This window comes from Colossoma macropomum, unplaced genomic scaffold, assembly GCF_904425465.1.
Source record: "Colossoma macropomum unplaced genomic scaffold, Colossoma_macropomum, whole genome shotgun sequence".
Lineage (NCBI taxonomy): Eukaryota > Metazoa > Chordata > Actinopteri > Characiformes > Serrasalmidae > Colossoma > Colossoma macropomum.
Genome location: NW_023494810.1, coordinates 9,385,863 through 9,408,014, shown reverse-complemented (window position 1 = coordinate 9,408,014; position 22,152 = coordinate 9,385,863). Strand labels below are relative to the sequence as shown.

General features: G+C 39.8%; 1 protein-coding gene across 6 annotated transcripts in view; it reads right to left on the bottom strand.

Moving 5' to 3' along the window:
- pcbp4 (poly(rC) binding protein 4) overlaps positions 1-22,152 on the bottom strand; it is a 106,814-nt gene that overhangs the window by 60,846 nt on the left and 23,816 nt on the right. The gene's annotated exons all lie outside the window — the stretch shown is intronic.

Genomic DNA, 22,152 nt, shown 5'->3' with positions numbered 1-22,152 from the left:
ACTTAACCAGAGTTTTTCCCAATTTAATGTAATTAAATGTAAAGCAGAGGTGGAAATGGACAGTTTTTTTTTTGCAAAATTGTTGCTAAATGGCTGTTTTGTGTTGAAATATACCATAATCATAGACATTTTATACTCAATGATATTTAATGAATCAATAAAGGCTTTGATCTAATAGACCCCACAAATTCACCCATATGAAACAGTTTCTAAACTCCATACCTTAAAGCTTAAATCTATTTATATGTCTTAAAATAATCAAATTTCCATGAACAGCAGGACAGTTTAAGAACAGTGGGGAAAAGACAACAACAACAAAAAAAAAAACTGGTTCATAAACGAAGGCTGTGTTCACCATGGCAGGTTTGATTAAAATTTGATTAAATCCAGGGGCCATTGCTCTGTTCATGCAGTTCATTAGAAAAAGTAGGAATGCTTCCATTCAAACTCTGGTGGCACCAAATAAACAGACCCTCTTCTAAATGAACTCTGGTGACGTTCTGTTGAAATATGAATGCATAGTGCACCGAAGATCTCCATATGGACCAAAAATAGCATTAACTATTGTTAATTCTGTCTACAGACCTTCTTTGCTACCTGCAATAGACAAAATTATTTTGGCTGTTCTGAACTGGCAATTATGAAAATTGATAGTTTTAGTGAGTTCAAAGCTGTTGTAAACTACTCCATATATACAGAAACAACCATATATAACGTGCCAAGTTTTTGTCATAAAAGGCTGTGCTACAGTGATTGTATTCTACTCTTTAGTGTAGGAAAACCACTGTAATGCATGGCCTCTAGTACCTTACTGCCTTAGAATATGACAAGAAAACATAAAACAACATTTAAATATATAAAAGTATGAGGTGAGTTAGGCCCGAGTACAACATGGCTCAAAAAGATCAACAAATGGACATCATAAACCTGCCCAATCAGACTTTTTTATACATATGAATTTAATATACAACTTTTGGGTTGTAAATATGTCCATGTGAATGCTAAGCAAACCAGAACTAAAATCAACAAGGTGAAATATAGACCAGCACACTGACAGACATGCACCCTAAGAGGTATAAATATTCTTTAAACGCTAAAAGAACAGAACCACGTAAAAGTTGAAAAGCTACAAAATGGTATTTTTAATGAAAATGCCTTTAACCTTCAGATGTTTTTATCACGCTTGTTTATTCAAATGAACATCAAAATAATATCCAAAATGATCTTTGCATTTGCTTACTTAACTGTGTCTTCCAATAAGCCATGTTCAGTTTGGAATAAAAAAGGAAATAAATCATCTATAAACTATTTTTGACTAAACATGCAAGCTCACAAAATAACAGGCTCCTCCAGTAATACTCAGAGGTAGGCTTTGTGTTGAAATACTTACAAAACGATCACTGAAAAACTGCAACATACAATGTATGTTAGTTTAGTAATATTAACCCAGTGTCAGTAAGTGAACATACACCATCGTTAGACTAATGAGAACATAGCATTGCAAATTCCAGAGTTGAGGCACTGTTGTAACAGTGGTAATCAGCTAAAGACACATGTCTACATTAAATACTGCCACATAGTAAACATGTTTATGATGATATAAGAATTAAAAACTTTCATGAACTTAAAATGCCCATTCCAGCTACTTTTTATTATATTGTTAGGCATGTGACTATTTCAGGCCAGCATTCTCTACTGATATCAGATCAATATATAATGTTTTGTGTTGATGCCATTTTTATTCTGCACTATTGACTGTAATGTTAGGTCTGCGAGCTGAGTGTTGGACGAAGTGACGTAAATCAAGCAAATGTTAGGCCACGCCCAGACCGTTTGATCAGAAAACTGTGCTGTTTTTTGATTTTTTTTTCCTTTATGTCTATTTTCTTCTTTTGTTCCATGTCTGCTGGATGTATATTGTAACACTCAAGTTTAGGGTCACAAACATTTTTAATATTTTTTTATAACATTTCTTTGGAATTCAAAGAAATCATCTGTAAAACCGTTTGCATCATCCATCGTTTTAACAAAGTATCTTTTGATCTCTGATTCAACAAAGGAAGCAAAACTGGTCATTTCCTGCTTTTACATTCGAACAGCAGCTTGACCCCTTGATGTTCTATTTTTATATGAGAAAGAATCATGTATAACAGAAATTGGGGTTGCCAGGGGTCACCCCTTAATGCAACCCAGTACAGAAGAAAAGGTTATCACGTGTCTTAAAATAGGGCCTTAACATCTAGCTCTTGCAACAGAGATGAATAGCGACATGTGCCAACTGTTATTTGTGCTCAGATGTTAAATGAAGACGAACATAGCACACATTTATGAGGACGTAAGGGACAGCTGACAGATATAATGAGGCATTTTGTTATACAATAACATTGTGAGCCACGGGCATCTTGAAATAAAGTATCACCATTTCAGCTGCGTTCACCCCATAAAGTGGAAGAACAGTTGGCAAAGGGTTGCCTGGGAAGTCTATTCCATACAGTATTTGAGTCCTGTCAAGCATTCTGGCACTCAGAGAAGCGAGTAAGAAGATACGTCAGGCTCAGGGAATTGTATGTGTCATAGCTGTGAGGTAATTGCAGGTTGCATCTGCATTAGCCGCTTTCTCCCCAAGACCCCTGGGGCAGACTGCAGGGATGGACTGGCTGCTTTTCAAGGCTCTGTCTAAAAAATACATCTAAATAGTGCAAAATAACCATTCAATCAGTGACTGTTTCATGGTTTCATGGGATGTACGCCGATGCTTGGGCATGCTATCATCTCGACAGCTGTTGCAGCAGTCAAATATCTTATTTGCAAAAGAAATAGCCAGTAAAATATGAAGAGAATGAAGCTGATGTTGGGAAAGGAGAACGTAATGGATGACTATGAAAATACACAGCACAGCTTGGAGGAGGGGTGAAAACAAACAGCAAGCAAAAAAAAAGAAAAGAAAAGAAAAGAAAAAAGACCTAATTTCAATCCACTTCACCTGAATAGTCCAATTCAACTCAACTAAGCACTAAAACATTTTATCCCAGCCTTCTAAAGATCCAGGAATGAGACTGGATGCGTTGTAATTTAAAAATTAATTGCAAGTCTGTTAAAAGCTTAGGGGGGGAATTAAATAAGCTCTTGGCTCTGATGTGCCACTTGTGCCGAATATCAGGGAGAAAAGGGAAGGAAGAGAGGAAAAATAGAGGCCACTCTGGCAGACATCACACATGCTACAGACGTGGCATCTCTGCATGCTAATGAGGAGCTTGGCTTGCTTGATAAGAAACGAAGACGAACGTTCCGACATCTGTCTTGCCGCAGCGAAACCCAGATTTCAGATTTTTGACAAGTCAGGAAAGTCACTGGACAGGTTAATTGTGGGCTCCACTGTCGTGCCCGCTCAACAACAGGTACAGCCATTCTAGTTTTAGAAGACTCGTATGAAAATTTGGGATCGCTGACAAGTGGCAAGTCTGCCAAATAGGCAAGGGTAAAGGGGAAAATATAGGTCACAAATTTGATGCTGGCTTAGATATTGAAAGATGAGTCTGTCACGTGAGCTGCATCGGTAATGAGGCCTGCTTGTCTCATGGCTTGGTGGTGGTGGTGTTGGGGGTTAACAGTCTGTCACTCAACTTGTCCCGTCTGGAGGCGGGGGACATGTTTGCATCATTAGGACACGGACATCATTCCTAGCGTCCGTGTTTGTCCCTTCTCACCGTCGCTCACAGACCAATTAAAAAGACTTAGTCCAGGAGTGATTGCGCAGTGAGACGTAGAGGGACAAGGTGCCCAGTGGTCACACCCAGACAGTTCTACCAATGTCTGAGCCTTAGGCAAGAAATGTCTGGTTTAGTTTCAGCATCCTTAATTGATGCGACGCTCTGGCACTGTCTACCTCGTTTGGAAGCAATAAAACACTGGACTTAATGAAGAGCAATGGGCAGCGATTAAACGACTTTTCAGTGTCCTGCAGTGACTTGGGGGCTCTCACTGTCAGGACCGGCAGTAATGGACAACAGCCAAGTCCTAAGAAGCTCAGGAACACATGCCATAGGGAGAGGTCAGCAAAGCCAGGCGCAATGGAAAAAATGCTGTATTACACATGGAGTTTAGTCAAATGCAGAAGTTGAATTTCTCCTATGAATTAATAAGGAGGAGACCTGTACCTTGCTCCTAAATTCAGGACAGCTGGTCAATTTCAGACTTTGAAGAAGTGAGAAAACGTAAGACAGGGAGTAAGGATGACTGTGAAGCTATATGAGGTTGGACATGCAGTACTTGAAGGAGGGATGAAAACAAGATGCAGTCAAAAAGGATCTAATTTCGATCCACTTCACCAAAATAGCCCAATTCAACCTGACAAAGCCCTAAAACATTTAATTCCAGCCTTCTGAGGATTCTTGCCTACCATGCTGTCTTAGACATTGAGTACAGTCCAAACTTGAATTTCTTGTTTGAATTAATAAGAAAGGGACCTAAACCTTCCTCCAGCGTTTATGACAGCTAATCAATTTCAGACTTTTAAATGAGAAAACTTAAGATAGCGAGTAAGGACAACTACGAACATGCATGATATAACTTTCGACACATATTACTTGAATGAAGGATGCTGAAAACAAGCTGCAGGCACCAAAAAATCCACTTCACCTGAACAGACCCAACCTAAAACATTTTAATGCTTTTTTAGAACATTGAATACGGTCAAATGGGTCAAAAACCGAATTTCTTGCGGGAACTAGTAAGGAAGGGACCTGTATCTTGTTCCAAAATTTATGACGGCTGATTGATTTTGGCCTTTTTTAATATCTTACTAGTCTTTTTTTGACTTGTAGTCTTGGCTGCCATGCCAGAGCTTTGAGATCGATGGGGTTTTCAGCCTTGACATGGTTCTCCGTACTCGGAATAGGTTACAAAAATGGTGGATTCATCCAGAGGATCTGCATGCAGGCAGACATGCTTTGGCCATAGCTGAGCACTACTATTTACAAGGCCCCACTGTTGCTTACGACCCCACCTTCTTCTCAAAGCACAGCTCACATATCACGGCGTGCAGTCAAGGCTGCGCACTCTAACATGGCAGGTTTATGCATGCTTACCCCTCAACCTCCCCACCCCCAAACTCCACAATGGTGCATTCCATCCTCACTGACACTCACTGTACGACTTCTAATAGGGCAGAGGTGGGAGGGGGGGTGCACAAACAGGTGCCTAGATGGCCACTTGGGCTTATTCTCATTTTGCATTGCAAACTATTCATACAGGCCTTCGTATTTATCTTGGGGGTGCTTTTTACAGGCAGAGGAAAGGACGTGGGATTTGCCGAGCCGAGTCAGGAAAAGATTGCAATGTTTGCCGAGACGATTTTCTTCCAGGGTTTCACACTGGGGGCAGGATTCATTTCATGGACTTAGGGGTGGGTGGTGTGGGAGAATGTGTTGTGGGTGCCCTTCAGCATGCACAGTGGAATTTCTAATACAAACCTCTCATCGTAACGGAAATGAATCATTGAAATGCTACCAAAATGTTGGACAGAACGGGGTTAAAATTTCTATTTAGTACCACACGTCCTCCAAAACATACACAAGTGCTTCCACGCGAGTTTGGGCCTTAATTTGCTGTCTCTCTGGTTATGGCGGGCTGCTGACCCCTCGCATGACTGATTCATAGCCTGTCTCTGGGGTTCAGTGCTAGCGTGGCCATCATTCCACATAATGGTCAGGCCTCCTTCACTAAACAACTCTTCTGGAGTTTCAGCCCTGGCTGGCCTTGGGCTTGACAGTGCATGCTGCGATAATGCAAACATTACCTCACAGCTGTGTTGCTGTTATTGACACTCCATCTGGTTATGCAGTCTTAAAGGAGTAAAGGAAAGCAGGGCACAGCCGAACACAATATATATATATATATATATATATATATAAAATTAACTTTGTTTCCAGCACTTACTGTTTGCGAACAGTTCAAGTAAAAGCAGAGTAAGTGCAAATGTTAGAACCTACTCCACGGATGGGGTTAACTGTAACAGACTAGGCTAGTTTTAATACTAAAAAGTCTGGTAAACTGATGCAAACACCATTCTATGGTCTTTAAGCCGGAGGAGCTTTCTGATATATTCATCAAAATAAATATGAATAGAGAAAAGAAGCTGTGACAATTGGCAAATTGGCAAATTTCTGATGATAAAGTAGAAGAGCTAATACCAGCATGATAATATATTTATACATTTTATTTAAATGACATCTGTAGTATGTTTTCGATGAATCTGTGTATAACATATCGAATTTGAATTTATATATATATAGCAGGTAGGGATGGGCACCATGATGATATTTTATCGTTATTGTGATAAATTATGTTACAATATGTTTGTGTGGGCATATCGTGGATGTCAACACTGACTAACTACATGTTTCATTGCAAAGTGTGCATAAATAGGTTTGTTTAACTGGATTTTGTGCAGTGCAGTTTGTAAAAAACACTGAATAAAAATCACTGCAGTTGTAGGTTTATGATTATTATTTTAGTATTGTTTTTAGTTGCACTACAGGTTCTATCTTGTCTGTTCCAACTTATTAAATATCATGAAAACAAAATATTGTACGGAGTCCCGCTGTTGACATCCTGTTTAAATAAAAAATAACGTGTGGCTATGACCTAGTAAGGCATGAGAACAAGATAATTAAGTCGTGGCCACAACTTTGTAGGGCATTGGAATGAGATCCAAATGTGTGGCCACAAATTAGTAAGGTGTGGGAACAAGATCCTAATGTGTGGCCATGACCTTTATGGTACAGAAACAGTCTTGATGGCAAATCTTGAGAAATATCAGCCTGACTGCTTTAAAAATCGGCAGATGCCATTGGGTGGGCTCATAAGAAGATCATCAGAAGCACATTCTGTTTGAGTCTTTTTAACTACCTAAAAAGTCCACACTGTATCTTACTCTGCCTTAGTCGGTGCCCCACTCCCCCATACCTTCACTAAAAATAGCCATGTTGAAATGTGCTAATTGGTAGATACCTAGCATTCTTGTTAAAACATTAATTCTCATAATGTTTGCAAAATTTGCATTTTTGGACAACACATTGCTTTCAAACGTTCACAGCCATTTGAAGTCAGCGGTAGTCTTTGTTGAACAAAGCAGTGCATATAACGATCACTGCAAAGAGCTGCCTTTGTATGACTTGTAATTTTCACTCTCAAAAAAGATGGTTCTTCATGGGTTCTTTAGTAAAGAAAATGGTTCCAGATAGAACCATGAACACTCTCTGAATCCTTTGCATCGTGAAATGGTTCTTCAGGTTGATGGAGAATGTGCTTGACACCCTTTTGGTGCTATATAGAACCCTTTTCAAAAGGTTTCTATATAGAACCTTATGTAACACATTCTCTATCAGTCTGAAGAACCATTTCACCATGAAAAGAACCCTTTAATTATACAAAGGATTCAATGAGTGTTCATGGTTCATGGTTCATCTCTTCCTTTACTACAGAACCATTGAAGAGCCTTCCACAAGTGTGTTCTAGAGCACCAAAGAATGTGTAAAAATCCTATAAATACTGTTCTTGCTAAAACTAAAACCTTTATTACAGAATATAAGTGTATTACTCTCCCTATATGTACTAACTAGGACATCAAATAAATGCACCGAACAAGCTTTAATTTCACTACGACTTCAGCTTTTACAGTTTGGCAGCTCTTCAGTTGGAGGTTTTAATGTATAACGCAATAACATAACAGATTTCACTGTAATAATGGATTGACTCAAATTAACAGCATCTTGTATAGCAAAAAATACTGACTGGAAAAAAAATCATATATGGAAGGCCAGTTAAAATGATTCATAAGGATCCTTTATTAGCAGCTGGCAAATGAATCTGATCCTTTTAACTGTCGCTCTAAGCGTCTCGGCCAGCACAAAAATGAATGTTGTCCCATTATGTCATGTTTAAAAGTTTTACTTGATGTGTTTAATTAGATAAAACCTTGGTGGCATAAAATGGAACATTTGCTAAGCACATTTTATGTCCCAAAGAAGTTGAAGATACAAAAGGCCTTATTAATTCCTGACACAAAGCTGGCATAAACTGACGCCTCTCTAAGCATTGCCATCTTTGATCTACTAAGCAGTGGTTATGTTGAGCACTTCTGCTCAGTCGTGATGTCATGGTGACGCACGCTAGCTGAGAGGTTTTTAGACTGAACTGGCACATGTGGGCACTGCACGCACGCACACACACATAGCAGTTCGCCTCTGCACTGACCAGGCCTTGACAGAGCAAATAGAGAAGAGGGAAAAAAAAAGATGAGGCTGCTTTGTCACTCCTCCTACAGCCTTTCCCTCTTTCTCTCATGCTCTCTCTCCAGTGCTTGCAATCACTATAATTACGTTGAATATAATAGCAGGGGTGCAGCGGAGGTCTCTATTCTGAAGATAGTGAGCTGTATGTGCTGAACTGTACAAAGCAGTCAAACTCAATTTGCTCTCACTCGTTCATGGCAAGTGCATCAATCTATCATATTTTACAACAGTGACTGATAGTGCAGTAGTACATATCCATTCGAGTACATTTAAGGCCATCACCAGCAGCTAAAAAGTACAAATTTAAACGAATTTCTCAGGCAGCACTGGTGATGGGTGGATTTTCTGATCACTATCTCTTCAAATCAATCTCCCTTCCTACAGCCTTGGCCACTGCAACAACTTAAAAGGTCAATAACTGCAATAGTGTGCACCCCAAGGTCGTTGTTGGGGGGGAAAGAAAGACATTTGACTGTTAAAAGCTTTCAGCCGTATTATCATAATTACAAGACTCAGGCTTCTTCGGGTTCACGGAGCTTGTGGGCTCTTTCAAGCCAGCCCCGTGTGGAGAATTGCGGGCCGACTTCAGAGGGAAACTGAAGTGCCAGTACTTTTTTTGTTGCTGTGGTAATATTTACTCTATCTCTCTCTCCCTCCCTCTCCCGCCTCTGAAAAGAGCTGAGTGCACAATGCTGGTGAGTGGAAGGAAACACTGCGGATTGAAAGGGACTACGGGGTATGACTGACAGCCAAAACGGCACCAGTGACCTTGGCCACTTGAGGGCCTCGTGTCCAGCAGAGATTTATAAGGGGGGGCCTGGAAGCCACTCAGAGAAGGGAAGGACTGGGGGAGGCGGGGGTGGGGTGAGGTGGGGTGGAGGGAGGGATGTGAAGGAGGTTTTCAGCGGAGAATACTGCCTGGCGCTTTGGCGCCTGCCATATAGAGCTGTACTAAACTCACAACAGGGCACCACATGCGGAGAACCCTCCGCCACACAGGACACCCAGTGCCAAGAATCGGACGCAATCGCACACGGACACGCGCTCGCATGCAAACAAATAAGCAGTTGGAAGGACAAAATGGATTTGAGTGCTAAGCAAATGTTCTCTGCTGAGGTGTTCTACGCTGGGTTTTACTGAGGGAAATAGGCCTGTGCTTGTAATAGGCAAACCAGTTCCGGACATGCTTCAAAGTTAGGGACCGTCTATGAACTACTAAAAGAAAAAAAGTGGTACTATTATTATAAGTATTCTCACATCTCTAAGTACATCGGCAGATGCTTTCAGGAGCATCACTGATGATGTGTCCGGGAGCATTAGAAGATGTACTGACAGACAGCAGTGTGAAATACAGGGGGACCTAGGGGTTCCCGACCTCCTTTATTAACCTCTTGGACCCCCTGAATTTTGGAGGGGTGCCTGAAAAATGGCGTTATGTTGTCCGTTAAAGAAACACAGATGCTCAAATGCAAATTCAGGGAAAGGTCATTGCCATTTGGATTTTACTAAAAGTTTGAAGTTGTAACTTACTGTCATCTTTAATTTGGCCTTGCAATTCAGCGATAAAGAATGCAATTGAGAATGTCACACAAAGTTTACCCATCAATGCTGCATTATTATCAGACCACATTCGGAGGTGGTCAGAGACAGATGCTTAGCACAATGTAAACTGAATGCATTTTCAATATCTGTATACAATTACGTGAGCGGAAATGCATCTACCCAGATTGACTAGCTGGTGAGAGGAAAAACAATCAATCAAACAAAGAATGGAAGATATGAAGCCGGAGTGATCCGTAACAAAGAGCCGTATAGCACTCTAGGCTGATGAAAGTGTCCAAGCCATGCTTGTGGAAAAAAGGTATGAGTGGATCAGACAGCAGTGCTGCTGGAGTTATTAAACACTGTGTCCACTCACTGTCCACTCTATTAGATACTCCTACCTTGTCAGGTCACCATGTAGATGTAAAGTCAGAGACGATAGCTCATCTGCTGCTGCACAGTTTGTGTTGGTCATCCTCTAGTCCTTCATCAGTGGTCACAGGACGCTGCCCACAGGACGCTGTTGGCTGGATATTTTTGGTTGGTGGACTATTCTCAGTCCAGCAGTGACACTGAGGTGTTTAAAAACTCCAGCAGCACTGCTGTGTCTGATCCACTCAGACCAGCACAACACACACTAAAACACCACCACCACGTCAGTGTTACTGCAGTGCTGAGAATGATCCACCACCCAAATAGTACCTGCTCTGTGAGGGTCCATGGGGGTCCTGACCACTGAAGAACAGGGTGAAAGGGGGCTAACAAAGTATGCAGAGAAACAGATGGACTACAGTCTGTAACTGTAGAACTACAAAGTGCACCTACATAGTAAGTGGAGCTGATAAAATGGACAATGAGAACAGAAACAAGGAGGTGGTCATAACATTATGCCTGATTGGTGTATATTCATGTGGTCCAACCTGGGATACATTTTAGCGAAAAGTATAAACGATATGGCCCAAAATAGATCATTCGGAAATAAACCACGTTAATGAACGGTGTAAACAGGCTCTCAGTGTCTTGATATGGTTCGCACAAAATAAATCAACAATGTTTCTAAACGTTAAATTTTTACCACCACTGGAGGATCTTACCACAATAATTCGTTTAACCGTTACTAGGCACAGGCCTAGAGGGAAATATTTTGCTAAAATACATAACAAATGTGCTGTTGAATCATCTCAGATCACTATATATCAGGCTCAAGGCTGGAGCACGCTGTTCAAAGAACATAAAATTTCCCCCCCAATGTTTTAGCAACTCTGCTAATCAGCAGCACGAATCAGATGGGAAGCAAAATCAATATCTTTGATGGTGAACAAATCAGGTTGAGCAAAGCTGACAGATTCTGGCGTAACTCACCAGGTCCTGGCAGAGCGCCCACATAAATTCTGAGCTAGGGTCAGTTCCGTCAAGTCATGTCCTTACTTCAATCATTTAATAAAAAAGAAAAAGAAAAACAAGCTAGAAAACCCAGTCTATGACCTCCATTCGTACTCAATCTAAGTCACTGTTTGTACTGAGAGAAAGCGAGAGCATTATTCAAATGTCCGACACCACAGAGCATTTGAATGTCAGCATTTGAGAATGCATCTCTGATACCATGCACTGCCATTAGGGCATAGACGACAGGCCGGAACTGATATGATATCATTCTAATGTAGTTTGGAGACGGCAGATTTATCCATGTCATGTTTCAAGGATATTGATCCTCCGTGACCATATTGTCCTTCACTGGAATTGATACTAAAATCTCCCATTTCAGTTACCATATGTTTTACACAACATCACTGAAAGGTCAAACAGTATAATATACAAGTACACCTTAGATGATGAGCTCATTATTAACCCTATGGAACTGAACGTTTCAAAAGCAATGCATTTAGAGGCTTTGGTAACGTCACCTTGAACATTTCAACCAGCAGCCAGAGGAATTACTGTGTGTGCAAGTCCATTTTAGCCACAGTGAAATACATCAGCGTGGAGAATCAAAGCTACCTTGTTTCCTATCACTGTATAAAAGATGTATGGCTTCCTCTACTATTGCATGCAGTGATGTTTCTTCTGAGTGAGTGCACAAGAGCGCAGTTCAGATCAGTAAACGCTAACAAGTCTTTTGTTTAATCAGAATAGCGATAAAACAACTGATGTGTCTTATTTTCCTATTTATGTTTTCTTGTTTAAAATGCTAGTCTGTGAGACAAATCGAATAAACATCTACACATTTTGGGCTCTGTACAGAAGTGCAATGAGGTCATGAGCTGTTGCTATAATTTTCTGGATCGTTATCTAGAGATCACAAGATAGTTATCCCGTTATCTCAAGATAACAACTTTGTTATCTTGAGATCACAAGACAGTTAATTTGTTATCTTGAGATCACAAGATAATTAACTCGTTATCACAAGATAAAAGCTTTGTTATCTTGAGAACACAAGATAATTACCTATCTCAAGATAACAAACTTGTTGTCTTGAGAGCACAAGATAGTTAACTCGTTATCTTGAGATCACAAGATAAATAACTTGTTCTCATAATAACAACTTTGTCTTGATCACAAGATAATTAACACTATCTCAATATTACAACTATGTTGTCTTGATCACAAGACGGTTAACTCGTTATCTCAAAAAAACAACTTTGTTGTCTTGAGAGGACAAGATAATTAACTCCTTATCTCAAGATAACAACTGTTTTCTTGAGATCACAAGATAATTAACTCTGTCAAGATAACTTTATCTTCAGATCACAAAATAATTACCTCTATCTCAAGATAACAACCTTGTTATCTTGAGATCACAAGGTAATTAACTCATCATCTCAAGATATTTGTGATCTTCAGAGGACAAGATAGTTAACTCGCTATCTTGAGATCACAAGATAGCTAACTTGTTATCTCAAGATAACAATCCAGAAAATTGTAACTACCTCATGGCGTCTCTGGACCTCCGTAGCTCTGAGATCACATTCTTTATCAAATAAATGCAGCAACAGTTACGGAATCATGTTATTAACAGTAAACTGCAGATTAAACAGCAGAAAGGCTCGTTCTTCTTCAGTGTAAAAGGCTTTTTTTTCAGTGTTATTTATCTTGGGAACGTCTGGATGTTTTCAATGCACAACATAAGCTGTTGTAAAATGCTTGTCGTGCAGACATCTAAATGACTTAACTAACTGACTTAGCCAACCAACCGCATTTGTCTGAATATCCTCCACTGTGTGTGTAGCTGGAGGAGCTCTTTGATTCTTGCAGCAGATCTCCAAGTCATAAAAAAAAAAAACAAGCAACAGAAGCTCTTTGTAGCTAGCACTGTCGCCCTAATTAGCATTCAGACTTCAGGCTTAGGAATTACAGAGCTCCTGGTGACCCTACGCAAACCATGACTCAATCAGCTTGAGGCCGGATTAAAGAGGGCAGGGGGAAGTGAGGTAAAGGTGCGCCGTGTCTGCCCCAACCTCTCCGTACCTAATCCTCATTGTTTGGAGCTTGAAATTAATGCACGCCTTTGTTTGTAGGGTAATTAGGAAATGTATTCATGCTCGACTTGTGCCTCAAAATTTCACTGTGGCACTCCATGACTTCTTTCTAATGTTTTTTTTTTTTCCCCTTTCTTTTTTTATTAACCCGTAGAAGTCTAGAGCTATTATTGTTTTGCCACAATGTTTAAATGTAACAACAAAATTACATAATTATATAGTCATACAGTTACAATCAAATTACATTACTGTGTTTTGATGTCAAACAAAGACAAAAGCATGGCTGGGTACTTCAAAACAAGACTGTACACAATAGTAGCTTGTCACTGTATTTAAATCCTAAATATCTCATTAATGTTTGAGCCACAAATGAGAAATAATTAATATAAAATCTCAAAATGAGTCACTAGTGTTGTGCTACTTGAGTCCGAGAACGCTCTCGAGACCATAAATGAATGGTCTCTGTTTATCTCAGGGTAAAATAGACTTGAAAACTGTTCTCTATAATATAATAATAATAATATATAATTATAATAATTGGATACTATATTATAATTATCTATAGTAATAATAATAACAATAATAAGTGTAAACTGTAATATTATAAAATATCTTTTACAGTATATATTATACACAAACACACACATTATCTATGCTGCTTATCCTCCTGGGTGGTGCTGCAGCCTATCCTAGTGCTCATTGGTGGGAAGGCAGGAAACACCCTGGACAGGTCACCAGTCCATCACAGGGCTATATATTCCAAACACATGATATTATTTATTAACACATATCATGGATAATGAATGATAATGCATGTGGCACTGAACTACAGACAAATTCCATTTTTCTCCCCTTTCTTCCTTTTATGTGTATATTTTGAAAAAAAAAACTGGTCTTGACTCATGTGTTTGAGATGTTTGTTGCAGTTCTTCTGACGGGTGGTTTGGCGCCTTGAGCAATGACCTAGTCCAGTTATTTGCAGTCACTCTGGCCAGTGCTACAGGGCCATTCACGGTAAACTTTTTTATTGCATAGGTTTATTACAACATATGAATGTTTAAGCAAACAAATTTTAATACGACAAATATTATACTGATATAATCATTTGCAATAATAAAACATCATATTTCGGTCGAGCTCATTGATTGACCTGCGAAATCCATGACTGACATAACTGTACAGCTGGTTATCTAATTAGTTATGTTTATATTATTGCATTACACCATTGTGTTATATTTGTTTGCATATTAGATGTTTGGTTTGGTTAAATCTCTTTGTGGGCCAAGGAAGATTTCATGGTTGGTTGGGTGGGTGGGCCGTGAGTTAGGAACCCCTGACATAATCACTGTATAGGGCAACATGCATTTGCCACGTTAGTGTGAACGTACCTTAAGTTAGACTAGTATTTTAGGATTTTTATGATTTCAAAAAATTGTCTCACTGGCGAGTCTGTTAGTGTCTCCATTCTGAGATATCAATCCAACCAGCGTAACTGATGTATCAATGTCCCAACGGTTATGCTCACGCCTCAAGTCGCCGCGGTCCCATCTTGTCTCCATTTTTCTCATTTAGTGAGAAAAGCTCCAGCTGAGAGTAGGCGCTGAATTAAATTTGTTCGGTGATCTAGCTAGGATGGGAGTACGAAGGCTGAGTAGGTATTTAATGAGTAGAGGCAATAACCTGGAAGTGGACCCCCCCTTTTTTTTTGATTTAATTAGATGCTCCACAAAGGCAGCGCAGTTATTATCCTTCCTGGGCCCTTGCAGCGGGTCTGGTGTGCCCAGCAGGAAACTCCATTTCCACTCTTCTGCTCCAAGGTATTATTTCTCCTTGCTCAGCCGGTCAGCCCCTGCCTTGCTGGCTTCCTCCACTTCAACTGCCGAGAAGGTCACCGGGCAGGGGATATAGAGAGAGGAAAAAAAAATAAAAAATCTCGTCTTGTTTTCTCGTTTGCCGTTCGTGACCCCAGAATCCGGCATGGCCCGAAGACCCAGGTGATGGAAGTGTAAATAAAGTGGAGATTGAAAAAAGGGAAAGGAAATAAGCAAAACTCGGAGTGCCTGGAAGGGGGTTATCGGCTATGTGGGTTTTCATTTGTATGTTCTCTTGCTTCCATGCTGATGAGCTGATAAGAGGTTGGGGGGGTTTCTTGTCTGGTTTTGTTAGGTGTCTATTAGAGCCTTGCTTGGTCAGAGCACTGTTACATAAAGTTGCGATTAATTCTCTGGCGTACTTTGGAAAAAGGATGCGGCAAGATGAACTAGGCGAGGGCTTTTTTTGTGTGTGTGGGGGGGGGCTGTACATCTTCAAAACCTCAGCTGAAAGATTCTGTTTCTTGTTTCCTGCTTTACACAGAGATTAGTGAGAAAAATCCAACTCTTGATGAGCAAACTCGGGCCGGCCTGACACAAACTGACCCAAATACATAATATAATTCCACTGCAATGCTTCTTCCATTTAAATGGAAGCCAAGCTCGGGTTTGGGAGCCTTCGTTATTCTGTCTTCTGCTTTTCCGAGAGGGAGGGCTCGAGACATCTGAGCCAGAGAGGGACGGCGCTCTCCAGTGACAGATATGTGTCTCGGACACGCTTGGTTTAGGGACTTGACGCCTGGGACTATTGGAGCGTGTTGCTAAAACAACAGAGCGTGCCACCCACACCCTCGACACTGCAGTGGATTCCGGCACTGCGGCCCTGAAGCAAAAGGCGGAAGGCTTGGGTGTACTGGGGTAGGGGGTGGGGAGCATAGCACCATGGCAGGGTTTTGTCAGCTGCGCAAGCAGAGAGGTTTGGGCGTATGCCTCTGATCTCAGGGAAGCTCCTCAGCTGTTCCAGTCTGGACAGCTGGAACCCAGCGGGGGTAGGAGCGGGGGGATTGTGGTATTGGCGGGGCACTTCAGACAAGCCACTGGAGTCGGCAGGAGACAACGAGATACTGAGCTTTTCTTAAAAGCATGCCTCGTTACAACAGTGCAACATCGAACCAGCTCTAATCCCTGCCCATCACTTCCATTCATTCTGACCAAATTGGGAAGTGGTGGTGCTCCTTTATTACACTGCAGCAGAGCTTTCACCACTCTGATGGCACCTGCATGGTCAGAACAGCTAAAAAAATCTTGTGATAACTGCATTTGGGAAAGTGCTAGAATTTCAAGCCGGTTGTTTTGCACCGAGCTTTATAATCACTTCTCATCCACAGATTAAAGACGCATTTGATCCACTAATCATATCTGCCTTCATTGCCTGTCACTGATGTGCTAAAAGATTTTTAGGTTGCTACATGTTCCTGAAAAAAAAACAAAACAAAAAAAATCACTTATTTCCAGGTTTTGATTTGTCAAGCTTTCATCATCTGGCGAGGCTATAAATAGACCCCACTGGATGTTTCACTTCAATACCAGGGCGTTAAGTGTTCTCAGTTCAAAAAGCTTCTATTTTCTCAGCATACGTTGCAAGAATAAGAGAAGTAATCAGAAAATCTGTCTTTCTTTAATAAAAAGTTACCAGTTTTAAGTTGAATTGCAAAAACAATGTATTAGTGATAAAATATTAAAGGCAGTAATTTCCTAATGCTGTTATTTATTCTAGTTTGACCCTTAGAGCCATCTGTAGGTCCAGCCTGAAGCCCAGCTGCTCGTTATATGTCACTGCATGGCTCTCATTCAAATACTGCTTTTAAAAGGGAGGAACTTTCATTGACGGCCCTCTTGATAAAACCAAAGCTATTTCCAGCTATGGCCAGTTTGCCCCCTCATGGAGCTATAACAAAATGCACTGCTTTATAAATGAAAGTCTCAGTTTAAGGTCAAATTTGAGTCAAATAGGATGTGTGGCACCCAAAATAATGTGATGAGTTGCAATTGAATTATTGTAATTGTTGCACAGCCCTAGAAAGTTTCCTTTTAACCTAGAACTATAAAAATAAGAATGTCAGTCTAGATCCTGATAAAACAATATCACGGATTTTGTTTTCTTGGGCTGAGATTTATCCGTGGAAACCGAGACGCATGCTTTAAACAAGCACTTTTAAAGTTATGGCCGCTGTAGTTGAAAGCAGTAGCTGCTCTCCAGTGGAGTACAGTGGTCAGACTCTCTCAACTTCCCCTCAAGGCCTAATGAGGTCTATAGGGAGCGAAAGCCTCTTACTCCAGCCTTTCTGACACTCTGTAAGTGCCATGACCTCTGCCCCTCCCCCGTTTCTTTCAAGAGAACTGTGGACACAATTAAGAGCAAAGGCCCCCACCAAATAATTAAGAATCAACACAAGGTCCGGTTCAGGTTAATTATATATCACATTACAAGCTGAGGCGCTGCCTGTCCTGTGACGCTTGTCATGCCATCACACTAAAGGGTGTTATTAGTTGACTGGAAGTTCTGAGCATTTTTGCCATCATATCGATCTCAGTTGCGACTGGATTCAGTATCTGGACTGGATTATTTTCCACCTTGGTCTTTTTAAATATCGATCAGCAGCGTTAATTATTGAATCAAAGTCCTTATCACTGAAAAGCATCCATGTGAAAGGCCATTAGAAGTGTGCTATTACCCAGACTGCATATTTATAAGCACGGTATTCAGTGTCAGTTAATTGTAGCTCACACTGCAGGCATTTTTCCTACAAATAGGGAAAGTACAGGTTCTGACAGACAAGCTTAGTTAATAAAATGAATGGACGTGACAGCAGATGCCACTCTGGGTTAAGTGAAGGTTAATTCAGCCTTGTTGCGTTCATATCCAACATCTGCCAGAATGTAATTCTAGCATTTACACATTCCAAATCACATCACCAGCTATGTAACGTAAAACTAACTACAAATGAGAAAACATCTTCAGTTGCTCTGTGGAATTTACACCTTGGTTCTACGCCCATATTCACCTTCTCAAGTTTTTAAGTGCATTTCCAAGAATATCTATGCAAACAGACACTAAGTCTTCCTCGCACAAATATGGGCCTGCGTCCATTTGTCTGAATGTTTGTTTGCAGACATACAAACGCCCATTTGCCGGCCAAAGCAACGCTGCATTGAAGCTAATTAAGTGAAGGTGACCTTCTGATTTATTTACATTCTAAACGAAGGCGCCGCACAATACCCTGGAAATCAATCACACCAGATAATCCAATTCTCCTAAAAGGGGAGGAGGGGGGCATCATTCATGGAAATAATTTTACGAGGTGAAGGCTTATCCTACGGCTTTGTGTGACTCTCTCCTGAATCGTACACTGGAAGAGTTCCTTTCACGGAGACGAGGCACCTTTGTTTATTCATTTGTTTAAATTACCAAGATCTAACATTTACAGAGGAATAATATACACCAAAAGCATATCGCTGTTGTTGGAACAAAACCTCCATAACCTCCACAAATCTCCAAAATGGTAACTTTACAGGAGAAGGAAAAAACCTACTTCACTTTTAATGTAAGTCAATGGAAGCAGACTTTTCCCAAGTCATTTTGGTCCATTTCTTTTGGTCCATTCATCATGAAATTTACACACAATGTAAACAGCAACAGGCATTTTCAAATTATCAACAACTGAAAAACAACAAAAATGGAGATACAATGTTTTCTTCTGACAACAACGAAATATTAGGGCTAAAACTAATGAGCGTATGCAGATATTAGGGTGATTATTGGTAACAAATGGTAAAGTGGGACACAAAAGCTTGATTAATTTTATCTTCATGTGTTAAAGTAACTTCAGTAATGAAGAATCATTACTGAGTTCATCCTGTAAGATGTTCAATTGTTTGTGATATCACTTTTGAGGGAGTTCATTATTAAATTTTAAAACGAGGGTCATGAAAATGAATGGTAAGTGCAACGATATGGCAGTATGAGGCAAATCATGTTAAGGTTATAAAGAAGTAAAACCTGGTTTAGGGTTTTTAGATTTTACACCTCAAATATATTTACATATATTTTTCATTACCTCTGTCAACTTTGTAATATATTCCCATATACGTTTGACACATATGTAGATAATAAATACTGACACTATAATTTAATATGTTGGCTTATATGTGCATAAATTGGCAAATATCTATAGTCAAAATGGCACAGTTAGTGCATATTTTTAAAACATCACATTTTTAACATGAGCAAATATATGTATACATATCTTTTGTACATATGGAATATGTAAGTGGAATGTGAAAGTACAGCGTAAGTTAAATTCAAAGTTTGTCATGTTGTAAATGTAAATGCTCTGTCCCACTTTACCAATAATAAATTGGCGCAGTGGGACAGGGTGTTACTAGTAAACTGGGACGGTTACTCAGGAGGCTTACGAGTGAATACTTTTTACTTGTGTTCATTATTCATTTACAACAATAATGACTACAATTATCAACACTAGATACTGACCAATAGAGGTTTGGAAAGAAAATCCAGAAGCTTATATTTGATTTTTCTGAAGCAAATAACATTGTTGGTTGTTGCTGTACAGTTTCACCCAGATATCAGTCATATACATCATTTTCATACACATTACAAGGAAAATAATAATAAATAATAAACACTGTGATATGCAAAAACATGGACCCTTCTGTTTAAATTACATTTGTTGATTTTGTAAAAATAACGTAAAAAATCCTCTACAGAGAACACACCTCTTATATTATTATTATTATTATTATTATTATTATTATTATTGTTATTATTATTATTATTAGTATGCTTGTAATGCAAAAGGCTTTATTTGCTGAACATAACATAATGGAAAAACGTAGAACAAAATTATGGCGTGTACAAACATCAACATATTTAGTATGTTTTATTTTTTTCCAATATGTTGAAAACAAATAAATAAAAACTGTGCTTTATTATATTATTTTTAGGTTTAAGGTTTGCTTACAGTAGATGATCTGGTAAGTTACTTAGTTTATCCAGTAAAGGTGTCCCACTGTAGAAAGTTGCAAAAAGTCAGAGTTCTGTCAGCAGAGGTTCTAAGAAAGATCAACCTGTCTGTAATTTGCATTTCTTAATTCTTTATAGCAAGATTTTAAGCTTTTTATGAAGGCATCATGTTAGATTATATGACATGAGGAACCATAAGACAAAGAAAGTACTCTTTCTGAAAGTGTCCTGCACCCTGTTCACCCCAACACTTGCTCCAGTTTGGTTCCTAGAGACCAGCTAAGTAGAACATTAAGCCATAAAATCTCAATGTTCACTTTGTAAAATAAACATATTAAACATTCATTTGTTCCTGAATATTACATTAACAAGAAAACATCACACAAAGGAACAAACCGTGGCCACTGCACACCAATTAGCTTGTAGTAATACAAATGATCTAACTATTAGTTACGCTGTAGTAGTTCTGTGGGTCTATGGTATTAACAGTGGGGCTGGGAGTGTAGCTTGTTAAGCCATGTCATCTTAATTGTGATTTACTGCTGTTTCCAGTCGCCAACACGTGTGGGTGTGTGTGCGTATCTGTGCGTGTGTGCGTGATGGAGTAGCCTGACAGGCTGGAAGGCTTGGCCTCATTAGTAAATGTCTCCCCTCGTCCACGCAGAAGAATGGTGCGGCTGCTCGCCCCGTGCGGTGTCATCTCACTAACCATCGGCTGAAGGTTTCGGCGCCATCGTGATCCGCTGTTGATTTTGTCACCAATTATCAGCGCTAATGAAGTAAGCGAATGTGAAGTCTGTCAGTCAGTTTTGTGCCCTGACTTAATGCAGTCCTGTACTCATTAAGCCCTAGAATGTATTTAGAGGAAAGTGGAATGTTAAATATCGGGGTTTTGTATATGAAAATCCAAGTGAAAAAGTAGTGCAAGCAGTGTTTAGTGCTTGACTGCTAGAGCTAGGCCTTCAGTTACAGCCATAAATAGAAAAAAAAATAGAAAATACCACCTAGTGCTTATTTCTAGCTCCCCTATGGGAGTTCCAATAGTATGTTAGCATTAAACTAACACTTGTGAACATGAACATTTTCTAGATTAAACATGGATATTTAAGGCTTGTGAAAGACATTTCATATTTTTATTTGAAGTTTTTAATTTGCATTAACATATATTTTACCTTGTAAGTAGCAGTTTTTCAGTGACTCGGTAAAGAGTCATTGCATCCTTTTCATTTCTAACATCTGACTAAAACCTAGTTAGACTACAGCTTGAATTCGTAGTCAAGGACAAATCTAGAACCTCCAGAAGGCCTTCAATGATGTTTTTCAACACAAATTTGGTCCCATTTATTGGAATCAAACTGCGTTTGGCTGATTCCTTTGTCGCTTTCTAATCGTGTTGCTCGTTAATCTAATGTGTAAGGCCTTCAGTTCGGCTCCTGAAGTCCTAACCAATGAGACAACTCGCTTGGCTGTGTCTACCTAGATACCACCGAGAAAAAATCCTGACTGAACAATTTTTCATTACCCCTTTTGTTTCCAACCAAGAGGATTATTATAATGCCTGTAGAGCTTAAACACAAGCGTGATTCTGATCAATAAAAATAAACTAAAACTACAGATTTATTTTTAAAACACTAGGTCTTCTCTGAAGGTCTAAAAGGCCCTGAGGGTTCCCACCTACATTACTGCCTTCTAGTCTTATACTGTCAAGTCTTCATTTACAGGTCGCAAAATGTGTCTGAGCTAAAATGGAGAATTCATGCTTGAAACAGCAGCTCACATTCTGTCTAACTCAGCACCGTATAACTGCTTGCATGGTAATCGTTGCAGTCCAGCATTAGTGGCTGCTGGTCCAAGCATGTTCGTCCAAGTTTCATCCACTTTGGCTCACTCCCTGGGGGGCTGTGCTATGGGCCTGAGCTTGGACGCTGCTCCCCGAAGCCCTGCTTAGCTCCTTCCCGGTTGTCCAGACATACGTCTGCCCATTA